This window comes from Gymnogyps californianus, chromosome 7, assembly GCF_018139145.2.
Source record: "Gymnogyps californianus isolate 813 chromosome 7, ASM1813914v2, whole genome shotgun sequence".
In the NCBI taxonomy this organism is placed as follows: Eukaryota; Metazoa; Chordata; class Aves; order Accipitriformes; family Cathartidae; genus Gymnogyps; species Gymnogyps californianus.
Window position 1 is genome coordinate 1128244 of NC_059477.1, and position 17948 is coordinate 1146191.

At 52.3% G+C, this 17948-nt stretch overlaps 1 long non-coding RNA gene across 2 annotated transcripts; it reads left to right on the forward strand.

Annotated features, from left to right (window-relative positions):
- Window positions 1-683: 683 nt before the first annotated feature.
- Window positions 684-16986, forward strand: LOC127018627 (uncharacterized). 2 transcript variants are annotated; one of them, XR_007766795.1, is made up of 3 exons: window positions 684-747; window positions 15891-16039; window positions 16936-16986. It is a non-coding gene; the product is annotated as an uncharacterized LOC127018627 (long non-coding RNA). The 2 variants fall into 2 exon arrangements; XR_007766796.1 differs by lacking the exon at window positions 684-747 and adding an exon at window positions 14895-14933.
- Window positions 16987-17948: the final 962 nt, after the last annotated feature.

A 17948-nucleotide genomic window follows, 5' to 3' on the forward strand; every position in this document is an offset into this window, starting at 1 on the left:
GAGTCAGAGCCAGCCTCCCTCCCACACACCTTCATTATTTTGGCTCCCAGGCGCACGCACACGCTCGCAGGGCTGCGCCGTCGCCCCTGCGCATGGAGACGAGGGCAGGCAGGGGCACGGTGTGTTTCGGGGAGCTACGCGTGGCCCCCCCCCGACGCCGTCGCGGCCCTGGAGCTGCGCGGCGCCCATCCCCAGCACCACAGCACGCGGAGCACTTTCTGTACGGGGGGGGGACACCAGCCCGCAGGGCGCTGGGTGGCATCGCCCTGTTTTTGGGGAGCAGAGCGCTCCACGATGTCCTGCACCGCCGTCCCAGCGTGCTTGCGCTTGCCCCATGGCGCGTGGTGGCCTGGGAGCCACCCACAGCTGCCGGAGCACCTTTCCATCCCTCCGTGATGAGACTTCTGGTGTGGGCAGAGATGGATTTAAAAGAGGGCAGGGAATACCCTCTCACCCCAACCAGAAGGGTGAACACATCCCACCCTGTTACTGCCTGGAAGGGGTTAATGAGGTGCCTCATTACCTCCCCGGGCTGTAATCAAGTGCCCAATTAAAAACTGCTGAAGAAGAACGGGTTTAAAAGGAAGAGCAGGGCTACAGCAAGGGTTTGGGGAGTTTTTCACAGCAATGGCTGGAGGAGCAGGGGGCTGTAGACCAGCGAAGGACACAAGAGAGCTGTGGTATCAGCAGGGGCTGTTAACGCTCCTGGAGGCTGCTGGAGCTACACGAGCAAGATTGGTGCAAGAGGTAAAAGAGTCCTGTTGGGATTTTTTAGGCTGATAGGAGGGGAAAAATAGGTCCCTGGGAAAGATGGGGTCAGTTGAGGAAGAAGGTGGAAACAGGCTGATATGTGGGCTTGCCGGAAAAGTGAGAGAGTCGGGGAAGGGGGGGAGCGTGTGCTCCTTGGGGAAGCATTTGCTGCCCGAGGCTTCGGAGCGCACAAGAGCGTGCTTGCCTGGTACATGGATAATTGCACTAGGGTTAAATGTATAAGTAAATCCTTTCTCCGCTGCTGTCCTGGCCGTTGCTCTGGCTAGCTGTGCTGGGGCAGTGCCGTTGGGGATGGAGCGGCAGGAGGAGCATCAGTGCTGGAGCGTGGCCGTGCTCTGGGGTGCGTGTTGGCAAGGCAGTGCTGGAACCTGGTGCTGTGGTTTATCCCCAGCCGGCAGCTCAGCACCACACAGCCGCTCGCTCACTCCTCTCCCCCCATGTCAGGATGGGGGAGAGAATCAGAAGAGTAAAAGTGAGAAAACTCGTGGGGTGAGATAAAGACAGTTTAATAGGTAAAGCAAAAGCCGCGCGCGCAAGCGAAACAAAGAATTCATTCACCGCTTCCCATCGGCAGGCAGGTGTTCAGCCACCTCCAGGAAAGCAGGGCTCCATCACGTGTAACAGTTACTTGGGAAGACAAACGCCATCACTCCGAATGTCCCCCCCTTCCTTCTTCTTCCCCCAGCTTTGTATGCTGAGCATGACGTCCTATGGTCTGGAATATCCCTTTGGGCAGTTGGGGTCAGCTGTCCCGGCTGTGTCCCCTCCCAGCTTCTTGTGCACCCCCAGCCTGCTCGCTGGTGGGGTGAGGAGCAGAAAAGGCCTTGACTCTGTGTGAGCACTGCTGAGCAGTAACAAAAATATCTCTGAATTATCAACGCTGCTTTCAGCACAAACCCAAAACGTAGCCCCGTACCGGCTACTATGAAGAAAATTAACTCTGTCCCTGCCAAAACCAGGACACGTGGCTCTAGCAGATCCTCAGCTGAGAGAAATGCTGCTCTCGCACGTGCTCAGAGCAGGCACGTGTCAGCCAGTCCTGCTGGTGTGCCCCGGGCTGGTGAACAGCCTGATCTTTTCAACTCCAAGACCTGTGTCTGCAACCGGCAGGCTGCAGCCTTTGACAATAACCCCATGCTGTTGAGTCTTCCTGCTCTAGCAGTGCTGCTAAGCTGTCCCTGTCCCTGCGCCCCGTCCCACCCTCCTGACGCAAGTGGCACTGGCTCGGTCAGCCAGCACTGGGAAGCGTGCGAAGCCAGCGAGCTCGTGCTGGCGTTGGGTCACTGGGAGGACTTGGTTTTGCTGGTGGTTAAGCATGCGCCTCTGGCAGCAGCATCTCCTCTGCCTTGCTCCCATTGCTGCAGGTCTGTGTGGTTCCCTGCGTCCTCCTCGCAGAGCTCCTGCACAGCAGCGTCCCTGGTATCGATGTGGAGTCATAGCTCTTATAATTGGGGATATCCCAGTGCTCTTCCTTTTATTTTTTACATTCCCGTTAGCTCACTGACTGGGGATCCAGACTCCAGATCGCTGTGCTATTGCCTGCTGACAGATGCGGCTGAAACTTGGCTTTCTTGAGACTTCTAGGAAAAGGCTGCAGGCCAAGGAGAGGGGAAATGCAAGCTCAGCCCTTGGACACCATGGCACAACCTCAGCAGCCAGAGGTGTTTCTTTGGCGTCAAAGAGGTGACCCTACAGTGCAGTGCAACCAGGGACTTGGCATAAAGCGTACCAGGAGGAAGAGAGATCCGGAGTTGGTGGTTGGATGATGTCCTGGGACAGAGGGAGCCCAGAGCCGAGCTGGTGGGGAGGGTGGGAGAAGCTGTGCATGCGATCTCCCCCCGGCCAGGGCAGGTGGATGTGATATGGGACAGGGGGGAGGAGAGAATAAAGTCACAGAGTGGACAGAAGCCCACCCTGCTGCTGCTGCTTCTCCCATTTCACCATCTTCTGGTAGCTGCTGGTCTCTACTCCCGGGTAGCCCTTCAGCTGCCTTTGGTGGTCACCAACGGTTTGGGCACTGGCAGTACTGTGTTGCTTGGTGTGATCTGGAATAAGGCACTTCTCGCCTCCCTCCAGAAGCTGAACTCCCAACATTAACCCCGCAGCTGCAGCAGTGAAAGGATCCTCTGGATGCTCCCTGCTTTGCTTCCAGGAGGTGGGCAGCGTTGGCTTGCGAAGCCTGCGTTTTCCCACTCAGCGGAAGGCGCGGAGCTCCGTCTCCGGGCTGGAAGAGCGATCATTCCTCCAGTGCTCAGCATTGCCGCTCTATTTCTGTGCAGCAGGGTGTTAGGACTTAGCATGCTAAAGATAAAATGGTGGAATTTAATACTCTCAAGTCCCTTGCATTCCAAAACCTGGTATGAAATCCCTGCTTATGTTTAAATAATCTGTACGTTTGAGTAAAGGATTATGAGCCGGCGGCGGAGGCAGTGCTTTCTTCGTTTCCTGCAGGGAAGTGCGGAAGGGAGTCCTTGGGAAAGTCAGCTTGCCGAAGAGCAGAAAGGGCAACCCAGGGATGCTTCCAGCAAGCTCCAAATGCGAGCGAGAGCCAGGAGACAGCTGCTCACAGAGGCAGGGGAAGCAATAAATAGTGAGAAATAACATTTAATTACTCCTCACTCCTACCAGTCTGGGAAAGAAGATCTCTGATGCTTTCCTCTGCCTGGTGGAAAGGGACCACGTTCTGGTTGTGGCTGATCATTCTTCATCAGGTGAAGAACCAGCCTGGCTAACAAGGATCAGAGCATCCCCGCTGCAACCCCTGGTAAAGCGCTGGTGGGACTGCAGGGTGGTAGCCACCACAGAGCTGCTCGCGTCTTGCTGCTGGGGTTGGCTTGCTAACGGCAAAGATGTGGCAAGTGGAAGGTTGTGCCTGAGCTGAGCTGGCCGGCAGGCATCCCGGGGCTGCGGAGCGGGTGACCACACCAAAAGGGTCCCTTCTGCCCCGCGTGTGCAGGATCTACCCTCTGGGTGGCCGTACCAGGAGGTATGACCCTGTCTCGGTTGGGCATGAGTGTTGAGCGGAGGGCAGGGAGGGAGTGCACGGAGGAGGAAGGCTTATAAACTTCCCTTGCTTTTGATGGAAATCGAGTTGGTTGCTGCTGAGACAAAATGCCTTGACTCTCCCTTTTGACACCTGGAAGCACTTGCCAAATTCAGCAGGGCTTTTCTACCCACCACCAACCTCCTCCATCTGTCAGCCTACTCCTACCCTTCCTCTACAGCGACAACGGGGAGAAATCAGTGATGGGTGCTGTTACGCAGGGCTGTTGCTCTATAACTGGGTGCCTTTCTGGTGCCACCTCTGCTTTCACTTGTTTCCTAAATGGTAATTTGAGGCGCACCAGGTAAACACCCTGTCATGGCTTGATAATTATGGGCTGTAATAAACGACTGCAGTCACACGTGGCAGAGCCAGGAGGAGCTGCCACATGGCCTGCATCACAGGTAGGAAGAGAGGAGCATTCACTTGCAATGAAACGGTATTTACCATGTAATTACCTTGGTGCGACACGGTAATTACTATGCAATTAAATGGTCAACAGGTACTGTCTAAACAAAGAGGACTTAGGTGACATCTCTGTCCTGAGGCTTAAAATATTACAGTGTGGTAAAGGGGGGAATGGAAATCGTAAAGTATTGATGGAAATGTGATGGCTCTAACAGCTCCCTGACTTCTCTGAGTTGAAGCTTGCAAGGAGCGAGAAGGAAGCATCTAACTTGTTGGTGCCACCCTGGAGAACAAGGGCCCGGAGCTTATTGCAAAAATAGAGATTATAAACTCAGCGGCAAGGCTGCATGCCAGATCAACGTATGCCTCCCTTGTCCACGCTCCCCTTTTTCCCCGCTTACGGACGTGCACCACAGCGTGTGAGCCTGGGGATGCCCTTCCCTTGGCTGCTGGGCATGCAGCACGTGCGGGGAAGGGGTCCCTCCTGCTTAGCCCCCACATGCCATCAGCCCCAGATACCCGCTCCAGTTCCTGCCGGTGGTTCAGTGACCGGTTGGTCCCTGCAATGCTGCACTGCCCATCCCATTCCTTAGAGGCTGTGGAGGGGCCGTTTAAAAACCAGCAGCGACTCCTTCTCCACGCTGCTGTGTCGCTGCTGTCGTGTTCCCTGCGCTGTGACTTGTCCTCGCCTGACTCCCGTTACAACTAATTAGCACCTTGACATTTACACAGTGAGCGAGGCAGCCTTGATGTTTGCGAAAGAACAGAAGGCACATCTGTCCGCATGATCCATTTGAAGAGGAGGAACATGGCTATGTGGTGTTTATAGCAGGCAGTTGGGGGAGGAATTAATTTACAAAATTTTTTGAATGAAAACAATTCCAATAACTTAAGTGCCCTCTCCCTCCCACGTCAGCTGTTTACAAACTGTTGAGTTGAATCTGTCCCACATGTCCTTTGAACCTACCAGTAACAGAAGAAAAAATTGAAATGCATCATGAAAAACTAATCTTGGGGGGAAAAAAAAAAATAAAATCCTGCCCACGGAGTTCAAACAACTTGTCTTGCTTTAGCTTATACCAATCTTCATGTACTTAGACAAATGTCACCAGAACCAGACTTAATTGACTCTATTTTGCTCTTTATCCTCATTAAAGAGGAATGTAGTTGTTCCTCACTGTCTCTTCACCCTCTACACCCGCCCCGTGAAGGTGCTTTGTGTAAGGCGGCGATTAACTTTATTTGTGTGGCAGCGGACCTGTGGTGTTTGAGGGCATCCAGTTGTGGTGGTGATGGAGCTGGGGTGGCGATGGAGCTGGAGTCTCTCCTCCTTCCCAGCCCAGTCAGAGCCTTGCCGTGCTTGCCCTGTCCTTTCAACCTAGGGAGGCCATGCCTTGTGGTATGGACCACGGAGACTTTCAAAGGTCTTAAAAAGTGCTGATCCAGCTTTACCTAGGGTGTGGAGGGAGGGGGAAAGCCCCCGAGCCTACTGTATCATCATCTGAGCTTAGGTCTGGCACCTATCCCTTAGGTGTCAATGCATCACAGACGGGCCAACTACTGCTCTCGCGTGACTGTAGGAATGGCACTACTTAGGGGGTAAATAAAATGCGGGGGGGAGTGCTGCAGCAGTTGGCAGGTGACTGCCGTGCAGCGCCAGTGGTGCTGCAGATGAGTCCCGCTTCCCTGCATCTGAAACTCAGGCTGCCGTAGAACAGCAATTTTCTTGGGTTTGCCTTGGATTCTTGGTGACTTGTTCCTGCTTTTAAGTGGGGGTGGAAGCTAACTGAAGGAAAACGGTCGCAATTAAAAATGCTTCTTGTCGTTTTTTTTCTTAAGGAGATCTCTGGCTCATTAGCATTGTGTAAGAGTCTCCTGCGCGATGTCCCTTGAAGCTTTCCGGAATGAAAGCTAAACTCTGCCCTCTGGTATTTAGCTATCTGCTGTAGCCAAGCCAGATGGTGAAGTACGGGGGAAATATCGACTTCCCCACCCCTTTTTGCAAGGAGGATAAAGGCAAGGCAAACCACTATCCCCGGCCAAAAATAAGCGGGGCAAAGTTGATAGGGTACCAATTTTGTAGGGAGCTGATGGCTGTGGCTTGGGGTTCCCTGCTTGCAGGTGATGAGTACAAACCCACTTGGTCACGGCAGGAGTTATCTGGGATTAAAAAAAGAGAAGATGTGAAAGTGTCCTTGGTTGGCCAAAGTCAGGGTATGACCCTGTTGAATTTGGGATGCAGGGCGTCTCCAAATGTCTGCGGGAGGCCAGTGGGTCCAGGTGGCTTCAAGCGTTTTCTCAGCCAGAAGCTGCCCGTTGGAAAGGAAAGAAGGTTTGAGGCTTGCCTTGCTCTGCTCTGGATTCATGCAACCCACAGGCCAAACAGAAACAGCGCAAAAACGAGCCTGGGATGCTGCCCTCGGATCCAACTGCTCGTCTGCTTGCAATAGGTATCACAACAGGGAACCTGGTACTCTGTCCGGGATGTAGTCCCAAGTCAGGAGGGTTAACACAACCTCTGCAGAGTCCTGCGGCGTTTTAGAAAGATCTTTCTGCAAGACATGGGTCCTCACAGCAAATCAGGTTATGGGTTGCTCTGGCTAATCCCTCAGGCTTCCTTGGGTTTAACTTTGGATACCAGCACAGCATGGTGACCTGCTTTAACAGGTCCGTGCTGTGAGTTTTGGAGCTGTTTGGTACCTTTAACGTTCTAGTTTAGGATGCTGTACAACCTTGAAAAGTCTTTGGAGGTTTTTGCATGTGTTTGAGGCGGAACCTATGAAGTTCTTGGGATCCTGCTGTTCCGTGGGATGGATGGGACTCTGGTGGCTTGTGCCTTCTGGGATTTATGCTGGAAAAGCCTGCTTGGAGGCGGGAACACTCGGCTCTGCTCTTCTTCATGCAGCAAGACCATGAGTCTTCCTTGAGACGGAAAACAGTGCGCTCTTGTTACACCCTCCACCACCTGCACGTTGGAAAAGGTTCTCGTGGCAGTGCCGTGTCAAGACCAGCCCCGCCTGCAGAACAAGCCTCCCGCTGAAAACAGAGGCAGGATGACAAAAACTACCCTTGTATCAGTGAGGCCGCAGTCCCGCGCTGCTCCTCCACCTCCATCCCCGCTCGGAGACGGGTTATCGCCATGCTGCCGCAGCAATGCGGCGGGGCTGAAGCATCTCCTCCCAGACGCGACGAGAAGGCGGCAGCGCCGCGGGCACGCTCCTCCTTTGCAGGCGTCAACAAGTTGTCGGCGCGGCCCCTGGTCCTGTAGTAAATCGTGGTGGTTTCGCTCCCACCAGCAGCAGGTATCGGGAGGGTAATACAGATCGACCTACTACGTCCTGGGGAAACCATCCGGCTACGGATCGCTGAGGGGCTTCTCCCCGAAGGGCTCTGCAACGTCTCCCCTGCTCACCCCGTCGGACGTCATATACGGGGACGTATGTAGAGGGCTGGGCTGACGTGGGACTGCTCAGAGTAATGATTTATATAGAGCGGCCGCGCCCTCTCTCCCACCCGTTGTTAAACATCTGTTTAAATACACGAGTTAACCCATCTGCCGACAGTGCTTTGATTAAGGATAGGACTTTATTCAACGGTGAAAGGTAACTTAAAACGCGCAAAAGGAGGGAAGATGAGGGGAGAAACACGTGCAGCATAATAAGCTGAATTTTGAAGGCTCTGGGACGGCTCCTCTCTATTCCCCGTCTTGTTGGCTGCTCCTAGGCAGCAGTGCCCATAGCAACACCGCCTGGTGCAAGCAAGGCTGCAGCGATCCCACGGGCATCCCTACCACGAGAAGGACCTGAAATAAGGTGCCGTCTGCTGCGGCTTTCCCCCCAAATCCGGCTGAGCAGCGCTCGTGCCAAGCATCCCGTCGGGAGGAGGTGAGGGATCTTTCATCCATCAGGGATGCTGAATGAGAGCTACACCTCTCCCAGCTGTGAATGCAGCAGATCTACAAACCTTCCCCTTTTTTTTTTTTTTATCAGCAACTTTCCCCATGTAACCACGTTCCTGTGGGTTGGGGTTGAATGAAGAGAAGCTCCTCTTTTAATTTTTGCTGTCAGGAGTAACGGGTAAGTGTAGGAGGAGGAATATTAATCATACCCAGCAGGCATTCTTCAAACTTAGAAACAGCATAAGGAAGGAGCCCAAATGGTTTAAACATTGCAGGGACCATTTGTATGGAAGTCTCATGCTCAAAAACGTGCAGGATACTCTTTTTTTCTTTTTTTTTTTTTTTCTTCTTTTCACCCTGGTTTAGTTTAAAGGGGAAGTCGTTGCTCTCTCACCTATCTGCAGCAGGGACCAGGGTCTGCAGCCCTGACGTGCCGGGCAGGTCTGTGCTCCCCGGAGAGATGGGGGAGAGTTGTGCAGGGGACATCGTCCCTCCTGTTGAAAGCTTTATCACATCAATTCACTGTTTCTTTTCCTAATTCATTCTCTATCCGGGTGCGGAAAAAAAGGGGAGGGAGTATCGATTTCTTTCTATTCCAAATTTTTGCACCGGTGTTGTAGCAGGCGCGGCGCTGCCATGGGAAAATCGAGCTTTTCGCCTCTTTGGGGCGATGTGAGGGCCCATCAGAGGTTCAGAAGGGACCCGCGTCACACCATGGGCTTGTGGGTCCACCCTGTGAAGAGAGGGCTGCTTTAATCCCTCTCTCGGGCTTTGAGAGGTCCCCAAACCTCATCCCCCTGCCGCACAGATGCGCAGGCTTGCTCACAGCTTGCCCATGACCGAGGACATCAGTCCCCACCGTGTGAGCCTGGGCGAACTGCAGCATCCTTATGCAACTCTTCCCCTTCCCTTTTCACTTTTCTCTATCCTTTTTTTTTTTTTTTTTAAATACAAGAAGCCCCTGGGTAAGAGCACCCGGTGGGTTTTTACTTTCCTGGAGGCTGCCCGTGTTTTCTAACAGAGCTGGAAGCCTTTGCATCCTCTATCTGAAAGGTGTGGAGCCGGCTGACCGCCTCCACTGGCCACGGCTGTCGGCGTTGACCTGGGGCTGGCAGCCACCAAGAACAAAACACCCTTCTCCCAGGTGAGCCAGGGTACAGGGGGTCTTCCCTGGGGCAGGGCACGAGGCATCGGGCCATTCTCCCACCTCCGCTGTTCTGTTTTGTTAATATATCACAGAAGCCTTTCTCAGATCGGCAGGAGGCCATGAGGAACATCACCGCACTGCTGTGCGAAATTGCTATTCTCTTGCGTCTCGCCACTGCTGAAATTGGTTAAGAGCATCTGACTGGGAACCAAATTTCCTCTCCATCTCCTTAAGCCTACAGAAAAGACTGCTTGGCAGATTTTACCGTGCCTCAAATATGGGCAAAAAAAAAAAAAGAGAGAGAGAGAGAAAAAAGAGACGAGTTGTTCACAGAGCTGAAATCCTGCAATGAATTTTCTCAAACAAAACACAGTGGTCCTGGTGCTGAGCCAGTTTGTCTCGCTGGGCTCCCCAGAAGGGCAGACCTCAGATAGGATGCTGGAGAGCTGGGCTTTCCCAGCAAGCGGGTTTCTGCTTTTCGTCAGGGGATCATCAAAACAGACGCATGAGTGAAGCGTTTTGGGTTTTGAGACAAAACTTCGTTCTCCCAGCTTAATCGGCTTCCTTGCAAAACTCCCAGCCCCTTCTGGTAAGGCATCCCAAACACGACGCTTGCGGGAGGCTGCGGCATTCCTCGCTCGCAGAAGTTGGAGGCCTGATTCCACATGTGCAAAATGAGTTTCTTCTTCTGAATCGGCTCATGTTCTTTTTCAGCGACACAGGCTTTGTTTGGGTAGGGGAATACATCCACTGAGGATGTCTGAGTCAAACAGTAGAGGAAGGGGGGAAGAAAAAGCCCATGTGAAACTGCGGTCAGGTATGGTCTGGCGTCAAGAGCCAAAAGAATTGTGGTACCTGGAGTTTGCAAAACTCCCAAAACCTGTTGTTTCGCTCCGAACCTATTTCTAAGGGGCTGCGGACCCCTCCGCCCCGCTCCAAGTTTCGGCCCCCCCCGCCCGACAGGCAGCATTCAGTGTAGCAGCACAAAGAGCAGCAAGCTGTAATTTGCCAACAGGGCTGTGTCCCTCAATGAAAGCTTCCTACGTGTCTATTGGAAGATTATCCTATCAAATCCCATGCTGCTCTGAAAGGTACGCATTTAAAACATGACTAACGCTGATAGATGCTATTATTCTATTTTATTCTCCAGCTTGTGAGTAATGTCTCATTACAAACGGGGACGCATTCAGAAAAACATCATCCGCCTGCCGGAGCGTGGGCTCCTCGGCACGGGCAGCTCGTGGCAGAGGAGCTGGCGCGTGGCGGCACGTGGCCGCGGGCGGGTTGGCAGCATCCCGGTCAGCAGCATCTCACCAGTCCTGAGCCGGCCTCGAGCTCTGCTTGCTGCCCAGGCCGGGCCCGTAGCTCTGTTTTGGGGTGGGTCTGATGGCCCTCGGCACCCGGGTGTCAGCACGATGCAGGGATGGCGATCCGCGAGCCCAGGCTGCGGAGCTGGCACGGGTGGAAAACGAGGGGTACTGGCAAAGTTCGTGCGGGTCATCGCGGGCAGAGCCGGCAGATTCTTGCTACGAAGGTACTTTATGGCCTTCACGAGGTACGTGCAACCCTGCTGAATGCTGTATCTTCTCAAAGCACCAGGGTTTCCTATAGCTGAATGTCACAAAACTCTGGGCTGTGGCAAAGTTCATTGTAACAGGGGATGAACGGGCTCCTGCCTGCTTTCCTGGTTCCCCAGCCCTGGATGTGGGTCTGTCTAGGCTGTGCTGCTCCTCTTAACGCCACTCAGATGTAAAAGCTTTGTACCTCCTTGTCTAGAAATGGTCCCTGATATCCCGCTATAAAGGAATCTTCTTGTGTATATGGAAGCCAGGTTTCCTTCCCCTGTTGGAGAGGTCTGCTGTCATCTACCCTCTGTGTTCCTTCTCCCGTGGGGCGAAGCACTTGCATTTTTGGGGTCTTCATCACAAGGTGAATGGCTGATCTCACTGTTGCATTTTTTTTGTGTGGGAAGATCTTGGGTTTTGCAAGCCCCCTGGTCCGGGTAGCGGGGCCTCCCTGTACAGCCATCACGTCCATGGACTGTTGTGGATCTGCTGGGGCTGTTTTGAACCACCGAGCAAACAAAATGCCTCCTCTCTAATAAAAGCCTAGATACCTGTCTGCCTGATCGGCACTCCTGGGCTATTGTGTCAGCTCTCCAGGGGATAAAAACATCAGAGAGCAAGCGTGCAGCGGGCTGCAGGCATGTGGTGGAAAGTCTGCCTTTGGAGGTGCCTATGGGAGCTGGTGGCAGGACCCGCTGGCGGTGGCTGTCGGGGCCGGGGAGTTTGGTTTGCAGAAGCTGAGCCCGTGGGGGCTGTCGGGAGTGAAGCTGCCCGACTTTCGGTTCAGGCTCTCTCCAGGTGTCCATCCTGAGCCTTCAAACCTTCCTCCTAAAAAGAGCTCCCAAAACGCACAAGTGCTCATGGAAACGGTCGGTGCTGGCCAAGTGGCTTGTTTACTTTTTTTTAAGTGCCGTCTTGCCCAGCTTTCCGGGATTCGGTGGCTGGTGCTCTGGCTGCGTGTAACCCCGGCTGAAGAGCGGTGGCACTGACCTTCCCCGAGGCTGGCCGCCTTGTCCTGTGCTGCTGTTCAGCATCCCTGATCCAGCGTCCTTACCGTACGCCGTCAATCCTTGACATCTTCTCTCTTCTGCCTCATGCAAAAGAAAATGAGATGTTTTTTATTTTCCAGGCGTTGTTTTTTCCTTCACCTCCTGCTGTGGTTGGGGTTTTTTTTTTTCTTTTTTGGTTTGTATTGTTGGAACATTTATTTCCTCTCCTGTTTTTATTTTGAAAAGGGGAAGAGAGCCCGCATCCCCCTGAGGTGTTATTAAGCTGAAAGGCTGGTGATTTGACTGTGAGGCACGCTTGCACCTCCCACACTCGTGCAGTCGGTGACGCACGCCGCAATCAATGGAGAGGGGATGAATAAACCCAGCGTTTGCTCCTCGCCTGCCATCCCCAGAAAGAAGGGGGTGGAGGAGGGAGGGAGGGAAAACTCTGCTCTGGGCGTGCAGTTTTAAGAACTGTTTTCTATATAGCTAAGGGACGCTTGCCAAAACATCTCCATCACGTGATAGGTCCTCTTTGTCTCATGGGGTTAGGGCTGCACTGCCATGAAGCTTATGGGACTGCTGCAAGCCTGGCTTTGGCGTCCCTCATCTCATCAGGCTCTTTTCGAGGCGGTGCACTTCAAGGCATGTTGGGACTGGTCCACGTGGTCTGTGGCTCTCCTCCACCTCGTGCTTCTTGCTGACTGTGGACTTGTAAATGATGGGACAGGGACCTCCGTCTCTGTGGCGTACAGCTCCTGGCGCACTGCTGCGTGGCTCCCGGTGACGCAAGTTTAAGACGTTGAGTTCGATAACCTGTCTTCTTGCTGTAATGGTCCGCGTAGTGGTTCTCCAACAGTGTACCCCAGACAAGGGGATTCCTCCTTCCCCTGATGGGGTGCCAGTCCCAGGGGCCCTTGAGGAATGGAAGCAGATGGTCCTGCGTGCAAAATGGGGGCACGTCTCCGCTGATGGGGGTGGAAGTGATAGTACATTGGCCCTGGAGGACAGGAGGTGGCAAAGGCTGAACTGCAGGATTCGTGCATCTCCTGCCTGCACGGAAGCAGTCCACAGAACAAAACAGCAAACTGGCTGCCGGGTACCTGGCGCCCGCCATGCTGAATAGATGACTTGAAATGACTGAGCTGGAATCAGCTGCTGGGCTCTGAAGGCTTCCTACAGCACGGAGAGGATCAGGCCCTCCTCCTCCTTGGGCTGTGTGCTCCAGCCCCAAGGGTTCCTCTTTCTTGGTGGGGGGGGAAGTAGCTGAAACTCTGCATAATTAAGCACTGGTGCTTGTTTTTTCTTTTTCTGCCCCCCCCCTTGCCTTCCTGCATGTGCAGCATTTCCCTGCATGACAGTGAGCTGTTCCCTGCGGTGGTGTGGCGCCGGGAGCTGACGTGCTATAGAATTAGGGGCCTGCAGTGGGATGAGAGGACGTGAGACCTTTTGCTTCTGGTTCAGGCCATGCAATCCACGCTTCAGTGGGACAGCACTTCCCTTTGAAAGACATCAGTCCTTTCTTTTTTTTTTTTTTTTTTTAATTTTTTTTGCTGCCCATGCCAAGTATTGCATCTTTAGTCCGCCTTGGGAAGCTCCACCTGTAACGTGCATCCTGGGAGCTTCTCGCTTCCAGAGAGCACCCCTCCAGCAGTGCCACCCCCGTGCCTCAGCAGGGGAAGGAAATGGCATTGCAGAGGCTGCCGTCACTTGTATGAGCAGTCAGCGCCAGCCTTCGGAGCTGTCACATTAAGGATGCAGCTTGGATGTAGCTGTATCATAGCTGCGCGCCCATCGCTCATGGGCAAGTGTTTTTTTTATGCCCCACATTTCATGCCTCAGACTATTTTTAATAATTGATATTAACACTTTACAACAGAGGAAATGGACAGCAGGCCATCATTTACACACCACATCAATAATAAAGGGAGCGATGCCAAAACACATCAGTAACAAGCTTGTTTGTCCTCTTCTCATGTTCACAGTGACCCAGTCCTAAGGAGGCAGAGCATGGGCAGGAGATCAGGCTAAGGTACCAGCAGAGAGAGAGAGAGAGATCTACTGAGGAAACAGAGGGGGGATAGCGTAGGACGACGCTGCCCTTCAAAAGGCTCAAAGTTGGACAAAGCTCTGTGTGCTACGCAGAAGCTACGCGTGTGCTATTTCCCTCAAGAACACCTTTTTTTCTGCTTAATGCTGCATCCCCTGGAAACTGGAACCTCACTTTGAGCCAAATGGTTTCTGACCCAAATACAGACCCGCGTTCCCCAAGCCCCTTTCCCATCCTCCTGATGCTGGCACCATCCCAGCGACGAGCGCAGCAGATGCCGAAACATCTGTGCTAACCGCATCGCTGCGGGCTCCCGTGTAGCATAAGCTCGGCGTGGGGGCAGAGCTTGCTTGGCACCCGCCTGCAGAAGACCACATTAACTATGGGTGCATTTAGAGAAACATTTTCTTTCAGATCAGGCGTGTAATGCGTGACCCCTGTTAAGAGGCATCCAGGTCACAGGATCAGACTAGAGCTATCCGAAGTTAAACTCTAAAACATATATAGCATGGACGTAGAGCAACTGTTTCACTCTATGAACCCGCTGCTCCGGTACAGCACTACTGATCCGTGTAGATATAGACTGTATCTGCCTGAAGTCTCTCTGGTCAGCTCCTCAGCAGAGAACTGGGTAGTTTGGAGCATAGGAAACGATTATCTTAGCTCGTGTATCTGCTAGATCTTGTAGTTCCTCATTTCTTGTGGTCTTTGAACCAGTTTCCAACTTGTTTGTGTGTGGTTGCTGTAAGGGAAGCTTGCGGGTCCGTGTGCAATGCTCTGTTATTCTTTATTGCTCATGTAATTTATTTCTTTTTCTCTGTCCTGCATCAAACCGCAAGCGTTTTCTGGGCTCCTCTGCTTCTAGCATTGGCCTCAATCAAACATGCTGGCAGCGTACCTGGTGCTGGTTTTCTTCTGCAATCCATGAACATCTTCAGGTCTGCCCGAGCTATGCTGCAGGCACCTTTCTCCAGACGTCTTAGTACTGAAAACACGATGCTCACACCAGCTGAGTTGTCTCTCTCCTTCCACGTCGGTCACTCCGTGCCCTGACTCTTCTGCGTGAGTGGTTGCTCTTTAACTTGTTCTCCTATCCTGGCTATTTGAAGGCATTCCTTTAGAGTTAGACCTCTAGATGGCCACGGCTTTCTCCATTTGAAGGAATCCTACCCCCAAAGCCAACATCTCCAAAGGAGTTGTCACAGATTCAAAATTAACTGCGGGTGTTTCCGCTTTATACCTTGTTAACCCCATTCCTAACTCTTGGCCCAGTAAAGCCCGGTACCCCTGCAGCTTGGCTCTGTCCTGGCTACCACTCTAGGCTGTTCTTAGCACAGTTGGCTGCTTCAGGTGTAATCCTGGCAACAGCACCCCTTCCCATTCCGTTCCCTTTGGCAGGCCTAGCAAGTATTTATTTTCCATACCTCTACCGCTCATCGCCAGTTCTGTATACGTTTTGTACTCAGCCCCTTCTGCAGTAGGACCTTTTGTAGAAATCCTTGGTGCTGGGGAGTCAGGCTCTCTCTTCTGGCTCTTTTGTTCTGCTTTCTTAGCCCACAAGCTTCAGAGACATGGCAAAGAGGACCAGAAACTTTCTGGAGAAGGTGGAGATGGCAGGAAGCCAGTCTCTGTGGACCTGTGAGCTGGCCTGTGTTAATAAGCGCTTGTCCTCGCTGTCGGGCTTCCTAGAGTGACTGCTGTCAGCAAGGCGATAGCAGGACGCTGTTCCAGGCTTGTAAAATGCAGCAGAGTAGGCGAAGCTGCAGATGCCGCTGGCGTTGCAACCAGGGGATCTCAGGCTGCCTTCCTGGCACCACCTCTGAGGCCGCCTGAAATATTCTGCTCGTTGCTCCAGGGTCCGTGAAATTTCCACCCCAGGAGAGACACAGTTCTTAAAGGCTTCTTGCAAGCTGAGCCCGAGCAGAAAGCATGCTCTTTCATGCAAGTGCCTTCTTGCTACCAGTTTCTCTCGCCCCAGACTACATAACCCACTCTTCCTAACGCCGTGTGTTTTCCCAGGAGCTGGAACTGGCATGTTCTCGAAGAGAAGAGCACCCTGAAGATCAGTACGTGACGGGGCTACCTCCTGGCACCGGCCGAGACAACCTCTGCTGTGTTACCTGCTCCTCGCAACTCCTAACAACCGTGAGAAACTCTCCAGGCAAATGGTAATTCTGATGGGGGCGGGGGGAAAAACACCTCTTGGGCTGATGTTGAAATGTTTGACGGGCTCCGTTTGACTTCGAGGAAGCTGTAGGGGAACCCGAGCAGGTTTCCACTGGATGCCTACCTACTTTCTCACTGCTTTTCTTCTTCTGGCTGCCTGCTGGGGAGAAGAGAGGGCTGCCCCAGCATCTGTTTCCAAAGCCGTCTGCTGCTGGGCAAGGCGCTTCTCCTCCCCGAGCCGACTGGCAGCACAGTCCTGGCGCTTGGCTGCCTCCCCTTCCACAGAGAAAGTTAAAAACAGAAAATCCAAACCTCAAACCAACCAAAAAAACCCCTTGAAACTAAACTCTATTTCCGACTCCCCTTTGAAAAAGACGTACTTTTCTTTCCACGTAGCTCTAACAATGACCCTCTTTGCTGTCTGTAATGTTAAACCGCTCTCCTCTGATGTCTCGTTGAGTCCCTGCAGATTTTAAGTAGTTTGATGTATATTTTAAGGCGCGCTCTGCCATTCCCTTGCCAAGGATATTTTTAAATAGCCATTATTTTGGTCGGACATAGGAAAAGCCAAGTTCTTTCTATTGCTGGCTGTGCAAATCCTGTTCCTGAGGCTGTGCTGAAATGGCTGATGCCAGGATGCAGACAACGGTGTTTTTGGCACCGTTGGGAGGCGAAATTGCTCTTGGCAGGAGTAGCCCAGCTGTTTATTTCATCTCTGCTCATGGCAAGGGGCTAGCTGGGGAAGGGAGGGATTAATGTTTGCTACATGGGAGAGAACAAAAGGAGAAAAATTAAGTTGGAGTATTTCGGAAGCACTATACACAGTGGGGGGAAAAAAAAAATAGACGTTACCTTTTCAACACACAGTTTAGCTTACGCTTAGCTTTGTCTTTCTAAGGACTCGTGCCTTGCTATCCTGTGAACCAGTGCAAAATTGCTTACTACCTGTGAAGCAGCTGTTTTCCTCACCGTGGAACAGTGGGCTTATTTAAGGACGTTATTGGAACTGGGAAAGACTACCCAGCCGGTCAGATGAAGAGAAATTTAAATCAGGCCTACAGCTAATTGCACTCAGATATGACAATTTTACTGGGGATACTGCAAGAAAGTTATGATTACAGCTCATATAACAAGCTGAGAAGTGACAGTAAGAAACTGTGAGCACATTAAAGACAAAAGCATTATGTGATCTGGGCGGTCATAAAGATACTGTCTGTACTGTCTGTTTATAAAAAGCATCGTTACCTGTTGGACAGTACTCCGGCTACCAGTGATATGATTAATTAAGCTTGTTTTAAACTAGCATAGATGGTCTAATCATGAATGGTGTCCTAGATTATATCCTGAAATGTCAGCATCATCGATGGCAGCTTCCATCTTCAGGATGTCTTCATGGCAGCCTTCTGGATGTGTTATTTTTCCAAGTGGTTTCAGATAATAACAGTGTATGAAGTGTTCTGCTGTCAGTAAAATATCAACCCAGGCAGCTCTCAGCAGGTATCTGGTAATAAAAGAATCAAACGCTAGCAGTTTTCAGAATCTGTGGATGAGGATTTACTGCTGTTTTGGCAATCCAGACAGAGCGAATATTAAAACTGCCAGTGCCTGAAAATTCAGGGTGCAAAAGGACCTCAAGGGACCGAGCCAGGAGTGTCTGTGTACGTGGTGGCACGTACAATGAGCAAGAAGCAAAGACCGTGTAAGAGTTAACTGGTATAGGCACTCATCTTTTAAGATCACAAGTGTTTCTGGCCCGAGGCTCTGGAAAGAAATATTAAGGGCTGGTGGCTACGGGCTTAACAGCTCAGCTGAGCAGCGAGGACACCGTTCCCGTGTGCATCCCCCGATTTATCTCTCTCTTATCAACTTCCAAAGCAAGACTGGCTGCACAGGGGACTCCTGTGGCCAAGC